We start from the raw sequence: 15721 nt of genomic DNA on the forward strand, positions 1-15721 counted from the left end.
TATATAAACCACAATTTCTTTATCCATTCATCAGTTGATGGACATTTCGGCTCTTTCCATAATTTGGCTATTGTTGAGAGTGCTGCTATAAACATTGGGGTACAAGTGCCCCTATGCATCAGGACTCCTGTATCCCTTGGATAAATTCCTAGCAGTGCTATTGCTGGGTCATAGGGTAGGTCTATTTTTAATTTTCTGAGGAACCTCCACACTGCTTTCCAGAGCGGCTGCACCAATTTGCATTCCCACCAACAGTGCAAGAGGGTTCCCGTTTCTCCACATCCTCTCCAGCATCTATAGTCTCCTGATTTGTTCATTTTGGCCACTCTGACTGGCGTGAGGTGATCTCTGAGTGTGGTTTTGATTTGTATTTCCCTGATAAGGAGCGACGTTGAACATCTTTTCATGTGCCTGTTGGCCATCCGGATGTCTTCTTTAGAGAAGTGTCTATTCATGTTTTCTGCCCATTTCTTCACTGGGTTATTTGTTTTTCGGGTGTGGAGTTTGATGAGCTCTTTATAGATTTTGGATACTAGCCCTTTGTCCGATATGTCATTTGCAAATATCTTTTCCCATTCCGTTGGTTGCCTTTTAGTTTTGTTGGTTGTTTCCTTTGCTGTGCAGAAGCTTTTTATCTTCATAAGGTCCCAGTAATTCACTTTTGCTTTTAATTCCCTTGCCTTTGGGGATGTGTCGAGTAAGAGATTGCTACAGCTGAGGTCAGAGAGGTCTTTTCCTGCTTTCTCCTCTAAGGTTTTGATGGTTTCCTGTCTCACATTCAGGTCCTTTATCCATTTTGAGTGTATTTTTGTGAATGGTGTGAGAAAGTGGTCTAGTTTCAACCTTCTGCATGTTGCTGTCCAGTTCTCCCAGCACCATTTGTGAAAGAGACTGTCTTTTTTCCATTGGATGTTCTTTCCTGCTTTGTCAAAGATGAGTTGGCCATACGTTTGTGGGTCTAGTTCTGGGGTTTCTATTCTATTCCATTGGTCTATGTGTCTGTTTTTATGCCAATACCATGCTGTCTTGATGATTACAGCTTTGTAGTAGAGGCTAAAGTCTGGGATTGTGATGCCTCCTGCTTTGGTCTTCTTCTTCAAAATTACTTTGGCTATTCGGGGCCTTTTGTGGTTCCATATGAATTTTAGGATTGCTTGTTCTAGTTTTGAGAAGAATGCTGGTGCAATTTTGATTGGGATTGCATTGAATGTGTAGATAGCTTTGGGTAGTATTGACATTTTGACAATATTTATTCTTCCAATCCATGAGCAGGGAATGTCTTTCCATTTCTTTATATCTTCTTCAATTACCTTCATAAGCTTTCTCTAGTTTTCAGCATACAGATCTTTTACATCTTTGGTTAGATTTATTCCTAGGTATTTTATGCTTCTTGGTGCAATTGTGAATGGGATCAGTGTCTTTATTTGTCTTTCTGTTGCTTCATTGTTAGTGTATAAGAATGCAACTGATTTCTGTACATTGATTTTGTATCCTGCAACTTTGCTGAATTCATGTATCAGTTCTAGCAGACTTTTGGTGGAGTCTGTCGGATTTTCCATGTATAATATCATGTCATCTGCAAAAAGCGAAAGCTTGACTTCATCTTTGCCAATTTTGATGCCTTTGATTTCCTTTTGTTGTTTGATTGCTGATGCTAGAACTTCCAACACTGTGTTAAACAACAGCGGTGAGAGTGGGCATCCCTGTCGTGTTCCTGATCTCAGGGAAAAAGCTCTCAGTTTTTTCCCATTGAGGATGATGTTAGCTGTGGGCTTTTCATAAATGGCTTTTATGATCTTTAAGTATGTTCCTTCTATCCCGACTTTCTCAAGGGTTTTTATTAAGAAAGGGTGCTGGATTTTGTCAAAGGCCTTTTCTGCATCGATTGACAGGATCTTATGGTTCTTCTCTTTTTTTTTGTTAATGTGATGTATCACGTTGATTGATTTGCGAATGTTGAACCATCCCTGCATCCCAGGAATGAATGAATCCCACTTGATCATGGTGAATAATTCTTTTTATATGCCGTTGAATTCGATTTGCTAGTATCTTATTGAGAATTTTTGCATCCATATTCATCAGGGATATTGGCCTGTAGTTCTCTTTTTTTACTGGGTCTCTGTCTGGTTTAGGAATCAAAGTAATACTGGCTTCATAGAATGAGTCTGGAAGTTTTCCTTCCCTTTCTATTTCTTGGAATAGCTTGAGAAGGATAGGTACTATCTCTGCTTTAAACGTCTGGTAGAACTCCCCTGGGAAGCCATCTGGTCCTGGACTCTTATTTGTTGGGAGATTTTTGATAACCCATTCAATTTCTTCGCTGGTTATGGGTCTGTTCAAGCTTTCTATTTCCTCCTGATTGAGTTTTGGAAGCGTGTGGGTGTTTAGGAATTTGTCCATTTCTTCCAGGTTGTCCAATTTGTTGGCATATAATTTTTCATAGTATTGCCTGATAATTGTATCTCTGAGGGATTGGTTGCAATAATTCCATTTTCATTCATGATTTTATCTATTTGGGTCATCTCCCTTTTCTTTTTGAGAAGCCTGGCTAGAGGTTTGTCAGTTTTGTTTATTTTTTCAAAAAACCAACTCTTGGTTTCGTTGATCTGCTCTACCGTTTTTTTAGATTCTATATTGTTTATTTCTGCTCTGATCTTTATTATTTCTCTTCTTCTGCTGGGTTTAGGCTGCCTTTGCTGTTCTGCTTCTATTTCCTTTAGGTGTGCTGTTAGATTTTGTATTTGGGATTTTTCTTGTTTCTTGAGATAGGCCTGGATTGCAATGTATTTTCCTCTCAGGACTGCCTTCGCTGCGTCCCAAAGCGTTTGGATTGTTGTATTTTCATTTTCGTTTGTTTCCATATATTTTTTAATTTCTTCTCTAATTGCCTGGTTGACCCACTCCTTCTATAGTAAGGTGTTCTTTAACCTCCATGCTTTTGGAGGTTTTCCAGACTTTTTCCTGTGGTTGATTTCAAGCTTCATAGCATTGTGGTCTGAAAGTATGCATGGTATAATTTCAATTCTTGTAAACTTATGAAGGGCTGTTTTGTGACCCAGTATATGATCTATCTTGGAGAATGTTCCATGTGCACTCGAGAATAAAGTATATTCTGTTGCTTTGGGATGCAGAGTTCTAAATATATCTGTCAAGTCCATCTGATCCAATGTATCATTCAGGGCCCTTGTTTCTTTATTGACCGTGTGTCTAGATGATCTATCCATTTCTGTAAGTGGGCTGTTAAAGTCCCCTGCAATTACCACATTCTTATCAATAAGGTTGCTTATGTTTATGAGTAATTGTCTTATATATTTGGGGGCTCCGGTATTTGGCGCACAGACATTTATAATTGTTAGCTCTTCCTGATGGATAGACCCTGTAATTATTAGATAATGCCCTTCTTCATCTCTTGTTACAGCCTTTAATTTAAAGTCTAGTTTGTCTGATATAAGTATGGCTACTCCAGCTTTCTTTTGGCTTCCAGTAGCATGATAAATAGTTCTCCATCCCCTCACTCTCAATCTAAAGGTGTCCTCAGATCTAAAATGAGTCTCTTGTAGACAGCAAATAGATGGGTCTTGTTTTTTTATCCATTCTGATACCCTATGTCTTTTGGTTGGTGCATTTAATCCATTTACATTCAGTGTTATTATAGAAAGATACGGGTTTAGAGTCATTGTGATGTCTGTATGTTTTATGCTTGTAGCGATGTCTCTGGTACTTTGTCTCACAGGATCCCCCTTAGGATCTCTTGTAGGGCTGGTTTAGTGGTGACAAATTCCTTCAGTTTTTGTTTGTTTGGGAAGACCTTTATCTCTCCTTCTATTCTAAATGACAGACTTGCTGGATAAAGGATTCTCGGCTGCATATTTTTTCTGTTTAGCACACTGAAGATATCGTTCCAAGCCTTTCTGGCCTGCCAAGTTTCAAAAGAGAGATCAGTCACGAGTCTTATAGGTCTCCCTTTATATGTGAGGGCACGTTTATCCCTTGCTGTTTGCAGAATTTTCTCTTTATCCTTGTATTTTGCCAGTTTCACTAGGATATGTCATGCAGAAGATCGATTCAAGTTACGTCTGAAGGGAGTTCTCTGTGCCTCTTGGATTTCAATGCCTTTTTCCTTCCCCAGTTCAGGGAAGTTCTCAGCTATTATTTCTTCAAGTACCCCTTCAGCACCTTTCCCTCTCTCTTCCTCCTCTGGATACCAATTATGCGTATATTATTTCTTTTTAGTGTATCACTTATTTCTCTAATTTTCCCCTCATACTCCTGGATTTTTTTATCTCTCTTTCTCTCAGCTTCCTCTTTTTCCATAACTTTATCTTCTAGTTCACCTATTCTCTCCTCTGCCTCTTCAATCCGAGCTGTCGTCGTTTCCATTTTGTTTTGCATTTCGTTTAAAGCGTTTTTCAGCTCCTCGTGACTGTTCCTTAGTCCCTTGATCTCTGTAGCAAGAGATTCTCTGCTGTCCTCTATACTGTTTTCAAGCCCAGCGATTAATTTTATGACTATTATTCTAAATTCACTTTCTGTTATATTATTTAAATCCTTTTTGATCAGTTCATTAGTTGTTGTTATTTCCTGGAGATTCTTCTGAGGGGAATTCTTCCGTTTGGTCATTTTGGATAGTCCCTGGAGTGGTGAGGACCTGCAGGGCACTTCCCCTGTGCTGTGGTGTATAACTGGAGTTGGTGGGCGGGGCCGCAGTCAGACCTGATGTCTGCCCCCAGCCCACCGCTGGGGCCACAGTCAGACTGGTGTGTGCCTTCTCTTCCCCTCTCCTAGGGGTGGGATTCACTGTGGGGTGGCGTGGCCCGTCTGGACTACTTGCACACTGCCAGGCTTGTGGTGCTGGGGATCTGGCATATTAGCTGGGGTGGGTAGGCAAGGTGCACGGGGGCAGGAGGGGCAGGCTTAGCTCACTTCTCCTTAGGAGATCCACTTCAGGAGGGGCCCTGTGGCAGCGAGGGAGTCAGATCCACTGCCGGAAGTTTGGCTCGGCAGGAGCACAGAGTTGGGTGTTTGTGTGGAGCGAGCAAGTTCCCTGGCAGGAACTGCTTCCCTTTGGGATTTCGGCTGGGGGATGGGCGAGGGAGATGGCGCTGGCGAGCGCCTTTGTTCCCCACCAAACTGAGCTCTGTCCTCCGGGGGCTCAGCAGCTGTCCCTCCCTTTGTCCTCCATCCTTCCCGCTTTCTGAGCAGAGCTCTTAACTTATGACCTCCCAGGCGCTAAGTCGCGCTTGCTGTCGGAACACAGTCCGTCCGGCCCCTCCGCTTTTGCCAGCCAGACTCGGGGGCTCTGCTTGGCCGGCGAGCCGCCCCTCCGCCCTGGCTCCCTCCCGCCAGTCCATGGAGCGCGCACCGCCTCGCCGCCTTCCTACCCTCTTCCGTGGGCCTCTTGTCTGCGCTTGGCTCCGGAGACTCCGTTCTGCTAATCCTCTGGCGGTTTTCTGGGTTATTTAGGCAGGTGTAGGTGGAATCTAAGTGATCAGCAGGATGCGCGGTGAGCCCAGCGTCCTCCTAGGCTGCCATCTTCCCTCTCTCTGAGAAGTCAGACTCTTAACGAGTGAGCCATCCAGGCGCCCCTCTTAATTTTTTAGATTGTTCATTGTTATTGTATAGAAAAGCAACCAATTTTTGTGTGTTGATATTGAATCTTGCAACTTTGCTGAATTTGTATGTTAGCTTTAAGATATTTTTGCAGAATCTCTGGAGTTTTCTACATATATGCCATCTATGTGAGCACAGATCATTTTATGTCTTCCATTACAATTTAGGTTCCTTTTATTTCTTTGTCTTTACTTGTTACAGCTGAAACCTCTAATACTACAATAAATGTAATTGAGGAATGTGGACATCCTTGACTTGTCTTTCATAAAGAGAAAGGTTTTAGTCTTTGACTATTGAATATGATGTTTAGATGTCGGCTTTTCATAAATGGCCTTTATTCTCTTGAGGATATTTCCTTCTATTCCTGGATTCTCAAGTGTTTTGATGAAAGGGTGTTGAATTTTGTCAAGTGCTATTTCTACATGAATTGAGATATGTTTTTTGCCTTCATTTTGTTAATGTGGTGTGTTGCAGTAAATGATTTTTCTATGTTGAATCACCCTTAAATTCCAGAAGTAAACACCAATTGGCCATGATACAGAATTCATTAAATTATGCTGCTGAATTTGTTTTTTTAGCATTTTGTTGGAGAATCAACATCAATTTGCATCAATATTATAAAACATACTTGACAATAATTTTCTTTTCTTGCATTGTCTTTCTCTGACTTTGGTACCAGGGTAATGTTGGCTTATTGGAATTTTAGGAAGTGTTCCCTTCTCCATTTTTTGGGAAAAATTTGAGAAGATTTGCTGTAATTCTTTTACTGTTAATTAATAGTAGTGAAGCCATCTGGTTCAGGGTGATTTTTTTTTTTGGAGGGAGGAGGTATTTGATTACTTATTCAATATTTATTTATTTATTTATTTATTTATAGAGAAAGAGAGAGAGCAAGCCTGAGTCAGGGAGAGGGGCAGAGGGAGGGAGGGGGAGAGAGAGAGAGAGAGAGAGAAAGAGAGAGAGAGAGAGAGAGAGAGAGAGAGAGAGAGAGAATCTTAAGCAGGTTCCATACTCAGCATGGAACCCTATTTGGGGCTTGATCCCATGACCCTGGAATCATAACCTGAGCTGAAATCAGGAGTCAGACGCTCAACGAACTGAACCACCTAGGTGCCCCAATTCAATAATAGGTCTATGAACATTTTATATTTTTTCATGATTCAGTCTTCGTAAGTTGTGTGTTTGTATGAGTATTTTAATTTCCCCTAGGTTATTCTATTTGTTTAGTTGACAGTTGTTCATTGTATCCCTTTATAATGCTTTTTATTTCTGTGAAATTGGCAAGGTTTCCATTTTCATTTTTGATTTTAGTAATTTGAGTCTTCTTTCTTTTTTTCTTAGTTAATCTAGCCACAAGTTTGTCAAGTTTTTTGATCTTTTGAAGAACTAAGTTTTGGTTTCATTGATTTTCTTTATTATTCTCCTATCCTCTATGTTTATTACTTTCTTCCATCTTTTGACTCTGGGTTTCATTTGCTATTCTTTTTCTAATTCCTTTAAGGTATATGGTTTAGTTGTTGGTTTGAGATCTTTTTTTAATGTAGTATATTACTGCTTTTGCTGCATCCCATAGGTATAGGTATGTTTTAACTTTCACTTTCTGTTATTTTCTAATTTCCTTTGTGATTTCTTCTTTGGCATGTTGGTTGTTGAAGAGTGTATTATTTAATTTTCACATATTTATGAAGTTTACAATTTTCCTTCCATTATTGGTCTTTAGTTTCATTCCAGTGTGATCAGAAATGGTACTTTATAGGAGTGTCTGGGTGGCTCAGTCAGTTAAGCATCCAACTTCAGCTCAGGTCATGATCTCATGGTTCGTGGGTTCAAGCGCTGCATCAGGCTCTGTGCTGACAGCTGAGAGTCTGGAGCCTGCTTTGGATTCTGTGTCTCCCCCCAACTGTCTCCCTCTGCCCCTCCACGCCCATGCTCTGTCTCTCTTGGTCTCTCAAAAATGAATAAACATTAAAAATTGCTTTGTAATTAAAAAAAGTGGTACTTTGTATGATTTCATCCTTTTTAAAAATATTAAGACTCTTTTGTGATATAACATATGGTCTATTCTGGAGAATATTCCATGTGTACTTGTGAAAAATGTGTATTCTGCTGTTATTGGATGGCATGTTTTGTATATTTCTATGAGATCCAATTGGTCAATAGTATTACTTAAGTCCTCTATTTCTTTATTGATCCTCTGTCTGGTTTTCTATCCATTACTGAATGTGGGGTTACTGATGTCTTTAACCTTTACTTTTAAACTGTCCATTTCTCCTGTCAATTTTGTAATTTGTTAATATATTTGGAAATCTGATGTTTTGTGCATATGTTCATAATTGTCACATCTTCTTAGTGAATTGGCCCTTCATTTTCAATATAAAATGTACTTTGTCCCTTCTAAGTCTTTGACTGAGTTTCTTAGTTTTTTATTGCTCCTGTAACAAGTTACTACAAATATTGTTGCTGAAAACAACATGAATTTATTATGTCAGTGTTCTGTAAGTCAAAATTCCAAAATTAGTCTTACTAGGCTAAAGTGAAGGTATCAACAGGGCTGAGGTTGTGAGAGGAGAATCTGTTTCCTTGCCTTTTTAAAAATGTTTATTTTGAGAGAGAGAGAGAGAGAGAGCGTGAGGTGAGAGAAACACATAGAGAGTGAGAGAGAGAGAATCCCAAGTATTCTCTGTGCTCTCAGTGCAGAGCCTGGCACAGGGCTTGATTCCATGAACTGTGAGATCATGACCTGAGCCAAAATCAAGAGTCAGATGCTTAACTGGCTGAACCACCCAGGCACCCCTTCCTTGCCTTTTTTGAACATTATAGTCTGCCTGCATTCCTTGACTCATGGCTCTTTCCTTGCACCACTTTAACCTTTGATGCCATTGCCCTATCTCTGTCTTCTGTCTTTCACCTTCTTGTCTCTGTTTTAAGGATCCTGCACTTACATTGGGTCTATCTGCATAATCCAGGATAATCTTCCCATCTCAAGAGCCTCAACTTAATTACATTAGCAAAGTAGCTTTTTGCCCTATAAGATAACATACTGATAGGTTTCAGGCATCAGGACATTGACATATTTGGGGGGGCATTATTCAGCCTGCCACACCACTTACAGTAAAGGCAGTAGTCACAGAAACAGTAAAGCAAGTTCCAGATGGGAAATAAATGCTGTGGTAAAGCAGGCTACTCATAAACTTTGAGTTTGGGGCATTTTATGGACATCTTTTATAGACTTCCAACCAATCATCACCATGTAACCATCCATGAATTCGTAAAGGGTATTTTATAATAAGTAAAACATAGATGAGTGTCAGACTCCCCAGATTTCCATAACAAAGTGAAATTTGGCCACTGTAAGTTTCACCTCGCCATGAATGATAGGACAACTTGGAAACATGTCCTGTGATAGAGTTCCTAAAATATGATAGGGGTTCATTTTAACACTCTTTTTCCCATGAGCTGTCCCCAAATTCATATGTTGAAGCCTTAAACTCTGGTATCTTAGAATGTGATTATATTTGGATACAGGGCATTCAAATAGGTGATTAAATTAAAATGAGGCTATTGGACTGGGGCCTAACCCATTCTGACTGGTGTCCTTATAAAAAGTAGATGTGAACACACAGAGAGACACCAGACATGCATGCACACAGAGGAAAGACCATGTGAGGACATAGCAATAAGGTATTTATTGAAAGCCAAGAAAGAGCCCTCAGGAGAACTAAAACGTGCTGACACCTCGATCTTGGACTTCTAGCATCCAGAACTGTGAGAAAATAAATTTCTGTTATTTAAGCTGCCCAGTATGTAGTATTTTATTATGGTAGCCCCACCAAACTAATACATACTCAAACTTCTATTTATTGGCTCAATATCTTACATCAGCTTAAGAAAAAAGAAGCTTCATCCTTATGGTAAATGTATTGAATTTTGTGAAAGCTTTATTAAAATTCTAAACTGTATAAATCTTAGCAAACCTACAACTTTTTTTTAGTATTATTTTCCAGTTTGGAAGTATACACATGAGCTTTCCACCTGTTTTAGTTGGCAGAATAGTGGAAAAAAACACTGGGTGTGACACTTTCACCTTAACTTACACAAAATATTATCTCCCAACAAAATAGTCTAAAGATTTTTAGTGGGGTGCTTCTTAGTCTATTTGGTCAATAATAGAAGCATAAAGCATAATAACTCTCCTCAGGATTTTAAATTATGGTGTAAACTGATCTGATTTACATAATCACCAACAAAAAAGCACCTCAGAGATCCAGAGACATTTATATACTCAGCAAATATTTATTGAGCAATCTATTGTGTGCCAGGCCCTGTTTCTAGGGAATATAGCATAGAATAAGATAAAGTACCATACTCATGGAGCTTACATATAAGAATGGAAGGAAACAGATAATAAGAAAGTCAATATATAAAATATACATTATAATATTAAATAGTGATAAATGCTATGCATAAAAATAAAACAAAGTATGAGGATAAAGGATATTTGAAGGGGCAATACTATTTTAGATCAGATAATCAGAGAAATTCTCTCCAAGCAACTACCTGAATGAAATGAGAGAATGGACCATGAAACTTAGGGGAAAGTATTATAAGCACTGGGAAACAACAAATGCAGAGCCCCTTGGGTAGGGATATGCTTGGTTTGTTCAGGAAACAGCAAGGAGGCTAGTGTAGCTCAAATGGAGCAAGCAATGGAAGAATGGTTGAACATGAGTTTAGAGTGGTAGCCAGGGACCAGATCTTGTGAGATATTGTAAGCCATAGAAAGAAGGTTGGATATTATTCTAAGGGTTATGGAGACCCATTAGAGGATTTTGACAAGGGGCTCAGCATGATATGACTTATGTTGTTTTTTTTTTAAGTTTTAATGTTTATTTTTGAAAGAGAAAAAGAGAGTGATTCGGGGAGGGACAGAGAGGGAGACACAGAATCTGAAACAGGCTGCAGGCTCTGAGCTGTCAGTACAGAGCCTGACACAGGGCTCAAACCGTGAGATAATGACCTGAGCCGAAGTTGGACGCACAACCGACTGAGCCACCCAGGTGCCCCAATATGACATGTTTTTTAAGGATAAGCCTGGCTAGTGTGAAGAGAATGGACCCTACGGAAATAAGAATGAAAACGGTGAAAATTTTGGAGTTAGGAAGCAATTGCAGTGGTCTAGGTAATATATGGAAGTGGTTTGGACTAAGTTGTTAGCTGTGGATATGGTGATAAATATCCATCTTTGGCATATATTTTGGAGGTAGAGCCAATGGATGTTGTGGATGGATTTAATATAAAGTAAGAGAAAAAGAGGAATTGGTGATTCTGAAGCTGAACAACTGAGTGAATAAAGATATCATTTATTGAGATGGGTGAAGACTGAGAGGAGAAGGTTTTGGGGGAAGGTCAGGAGCTCAGGTTACGACACATTGAATTTGAGATGCCTTTGATATATACACATGGAGATGAAAAGTTTTTGAGAGAGATCAGATTAGAGAGAGAAATTTGAGAGTCATCAAGGTACAGATGGTCTTTATTTCTTTTTCTTTAACTTTGTTTATTTTGAGAGAGATAAGAGTCAAAGAGCAGGGGAGGGGCAGAAAGAATCAGAGAGAGAGAGAAAATCCCAAACAGGCTCCACGCTGACAGCACAGAGCCCGATGTAGGGCTTCATCTCATGAGTCATGAAATCATGAGCTGAGCAGAAATCAAGAGTCAGACACTTAACCGACTAAGCCACCCAGGCGCCCCCAGATGGTATTTAAAGCCATGAGACTTAATGAGATCACTAAGGAATATAGATAGTGTATGTAGTAAGGGAATAGGTCCAAGGATTGAGCTCTAGGACATTACAATATTGAGATACAGAGGATGACAATGAACTAGCAAAAGCAACAACAAAAAAAAAGAAAGCTAAAAATATGCAGTCAGGAGTAGCCACTAAAGTAGGAGAAAAACCAGGAGAATATAATATCCTGGAAGCTAAGTAAAGATATTTCAAAAAGGGAGTTTTTAACCTTGCCCAACATAGCTGATAGGTAAGGTGACCAAATATCCCTATTTTCCCAAGACAATCCCAGTTTATGGCTTTTGTATTTGTTAACAACACCCTTTTTACTCTCAGAAGTGTTTATTTGAATGATAAATTATATGGTCACTTGGATGATAGATCAAGATGAGGATTGAGGATTGATTATTGGATTTACCAACATAGAGATCATTAGCATTCTTGATGAGCAGTTTCAATGGAGCAATGAAAGTTCATTGGATGTTGGAAATGAAAGAATGGAGTCATATCAAAAAAAAATGAGGAGACAGTGTCAATATGCTAACTACAAACCACTATTCTGAAGAATTTTGCAGCAAAAAAAAGGGGTAGTGGCTATAGAATGATGTGAGGTAAAGGAAGAATTTTGCTTTTAAGGTAGGAGATAGTACAGTATGTTTGTTGATGGGGACATTTCACTTTCTAGAAAGGGAAATGTTTATGATAAAGGAGAGAGAGAAGAAAATTTTGGAACAATGACCTTGAATAGAAGAGATGGGGCATCATCCAGTGGATACATTTAGAGCCTGGCTTTAGATAGGAGCATGACCAGTTCATTCACAAAACATTAGAAGAGGCAGAATTTATGGGCACAGATGCAAGTGGTGAGTAGGCATGGTGGTAGGAGTTTGTGGAAGTTCTCTTCAATATGCTTTCATTTGTTCAATGGGATAAACAAGGTCACCAGCTGAGATAGGAAAGTAACTGGGGTCTGAGGAGAGAAGACAAGGTGTGATATCTTTTTTTTTTATTAAGGTAAAATATATGTGGCATAAAATTTTACATTTTTAAGTGAACAATGAAGTGGCATTAATTACATGCACAGTTATACATCCATTACCACTATTTCAAAAGTTTTTATCATTTGTTATGGGTCGAATTGTGTCCTCAAAAAAGATGTGTTAGAGTCCTAACATACACAAACATCAACTCAAGTTGGATTAAAGACTTAAACATGTGACCTGAAACTGTAAAAGTCCTATACAAAAGCATGGGGGGAAGTTTTCTTGATATTGGTCTTGGAAGTGCTCTCTTGGATATAGCACTGAAGCCACAGGCAACAAAAGCAAGAATAGACAAATGAGATTACACAAACTAAAAAAAAAAAAACTCATGCATCTAAAAGAAACTTATGTACCTTAAAGGAAATAATCAACAGAATGAAAATGCAAACTACAGAATGAGAGAAAATGGGCGGCCAATACCCAAAATATATAAAGAATTCCCACAACTCATTAGCAAATAAATGAAGTATGAAAAATAGGCAAAGTGCTTGAATAGACATTTCTCTAAAGAATACATACAAATGGCCAGCAAGTATATGAATAGGTGCCCAACATCACTAACCAGTACAGAAATGCAAATCAAAACCAAAATGAGATATTACCTCATACCTATTAGGATGGCTGTTATCAAAAAAGAAAATCACAAGTGTTAGCAAGGATTTGAAGGAATTGGAATACTTATGCATTGTTGGTGGGAATGTAAAATGGTGTATATAACATGGTGCAGCCACTATAGAATACACCAGCAATTCCATGTCTGGGTATACATATATCCAAGAAAATTGAAATCAGGATCTCAAAGGGATTTTTGCTCTCTCATATTTATTTCAGCATTATTCACAATATCCAAGATAAGGAAACAACCCAAGTGTCCATTGACAAATGGACAAAGAAATTGTGGTATATATAGAATTGAATATATTATTTAGCCTTAAAAAAGAAGGAAATCCTGTTATTTGAGACAGCATGGATGAACCTGTAGGACATTATGCTAAGTTAAATAAGGCAGTAACAGAAGGACAAATACTACATGATTCCACATCATGATTGTGATATAGTCCATATATGTGTGGTATCTAAAATTGCCCACTCTATTTGAGTGGTGGTTGCCAAGGGTTGGGGGGAGGAAGAAATGAGGAATTGTTGGACAGGTATAAAGCTTCAGTTATGCACAATGAATACATCCTAGAGATCTGTACATCATAATGCCCATACTTAACAATACAGTATTATGCACTTAAAATTTAGTTAAGAAGGTAGATCTTGTGTTATGTGTTCTTACAACTACAGCAGCAGCAACAACAACAACAATGGGGCACAAGTAAACTTTTGGAAGTGGTAAATATGTTGTGATGATGGTTTCATGAGAGTATGTGTATGTTCAAACTTACCAAATTGTATATGTTAAATATATGCAGTTTTTAATGGGTCAGTTATATCTCAATAAAGCTATTTTAAAAAGTCATCATTACACTTAAGGTCATCAAGTTTTCTCCTATGTTATCTTCTAGGAGTTTTATAGTTTTGCTTTTAATATTTAGCTCTGTGATGTTTTGAGTTAATTGTTGAAAGGTGTAAGGTCTGTGTTTAAATTAGGTTTCTTGCAGTTGGATGCTCATTTCTTCCAGCACCATTTGTTGAATACACCATCTTTACTCCATTATATTGCCTTTGCTCCTTTGTCAAAGATTAATTGACTGTATTTATGTCAGTATATTTCTGGACTCTCTATTCCATTGATGTATTTGTCTATTCTTTTTTTTTTAAATTCTATTAATTTTTTTAATGTTTATTTATTTTGAGAGAGAGAGAGAGAGCATGAGCAGGGGAGGGGCAGAGAGAGAGAGGGAGAAAGAGAATCCCAAGCAGGCTCACCACTGTCCGTGCAGAGCCCAACGTGGGGCTCGAACTCATGAACTGTGAGATCATGACCTGAGCCGAGATCAAGAGTCAGATGCATAACTGACTGAGCCACCCAGGTGCCCCTGTCTACTATTTTGTCAGTATCATACCATTTTGGTTACTGTAACTTCATAGTAACTCTAGAAGTCAGATAATATCAGTCCTCTGACTCTCTTCTCCTTCAATATTGAATTGTCTATTCTGGGTCTTTTGCCTCTTCATATAAACTTCAGTATCAGTTTGTGAATATCCACAAAATAACTTGTTGGGGTTTTGATTGGGATTGCATTGAATCTATAGACCAGGTTGGGAAGGACTGACATCTTGATAATGAGTCTTCCTATCTTTGAACATGGAATATCTCTCCATTTATTTGGTTGGGATCTTTCTTTAATAGGCAAAAAACAAACAAACAAACAAACAAACAAACAGTTCTATGACTCTAATGATTGACAGAGAGAAGAGGAAATAATTTGAGCTGCACAATCAAGGGATATGCTAGTTTGAAAGTTTACATGCATGTGTATGTGGGAAATAGGGGTGGGGCTGGGGGCACAGCTTCCTCTGTATCCCTGGCTTTATGCTTGGGAGATTATTTTGTTCTAAGTTGTGGCATAGGTCCCAAGCATATGGTGGGTATAGGAGACAGAACAGAACTAGGACTCTTCCTTTATTAGGCTCTGAAGGTGGGGAGCCTAGGTTCCACAAGTTCACTACTTATTGGCTAACTTAAAGCAAAAAAGTGGGACTTAGGGCAGGGGAAGAAAAAAGGAGGATCAGTTAAGAGCTCAGTTACTTAGGTTAACCAGGATGTTCTGAAAAGTAATTTCATGGATGGGGTGTCCCAGTTCATTTTATGGTTGTTTTGCTCGTAGGTAGGTCATACACCTAGCCATATGTTTATTCAAGATGGATGTCTTTTCATGAATAGACAATTTTCCATTGAAGACATCCAGATAGCCAACAGGCACATGAAAAGATGCTCAACATCACTTATCATCAGGGAAATACAAATCAAAACCACATTGAGATGCCACCTCACACCAGTCAGAGTGGCTAAAATTAATAACTCAGGAAACAACAGATGTTGGCGAGGATGCAGAGAAACGGGAACCCTTGTGCACTGTTGGTGGGAATGCAAACTGGTGCAACAGCTCTGGAAAACAGTGTGGAGGTTCCTCAAAAAATTAAAAATAGAACTACCCTACAACCCAGCAATAGTGCTACTAGCAATTTATCCAAAGGATACGGAAGTGCTGATTCATAAGGGCACATAAACCCCAATGTTTATAGCAGTGCTTTCAACAATAGCCAAATTATGGAAAGAGCCCAAATGTCCATCAACTGATGAATGGATAAAGAAATTGTGGTTTATATA

The 15721-nt window shown here is 38.8% G+C and overlaps 2 protein-coding genes across 3 annotated transcripts in view; both read left to right on the forward strand.

Moving 5' to 3' along the window:
* The window catches only part of LOC125931353 (nuclear RNA export factor 2-like), a 328062-nt gene that overhangs the window by 41495 nt on the left and 270846 nt on the right, over nt 1-15721 (forward strand). The window lies entirely within an intron of this gene.
* ARMCX5 (armadillo repeat containing X-linked 5) overlaps nt 1-15721 on the forward strand; it is a 119223-nt gene that overhangs the window by 20702 nt on the left and 82800 nt on the right. The gene's annotated exons all lie outside the window — the stretch shown is intronic.

This window comes from Panthera uncia, chromosome X (assembly GCF_023721935.1).
Source record: "Panthera uncia isolate 11264 chromosome X, Puncia_PCG_1.0, whole genome shotgun sequence".
In the NCBI taxonomy this organism is placed as follows: domain Eukaryota; kingdom Metazoa; phylum Chordata; class Mammalia; order Carnivora; family Felidae; genus Panthera; species Panthera uncia.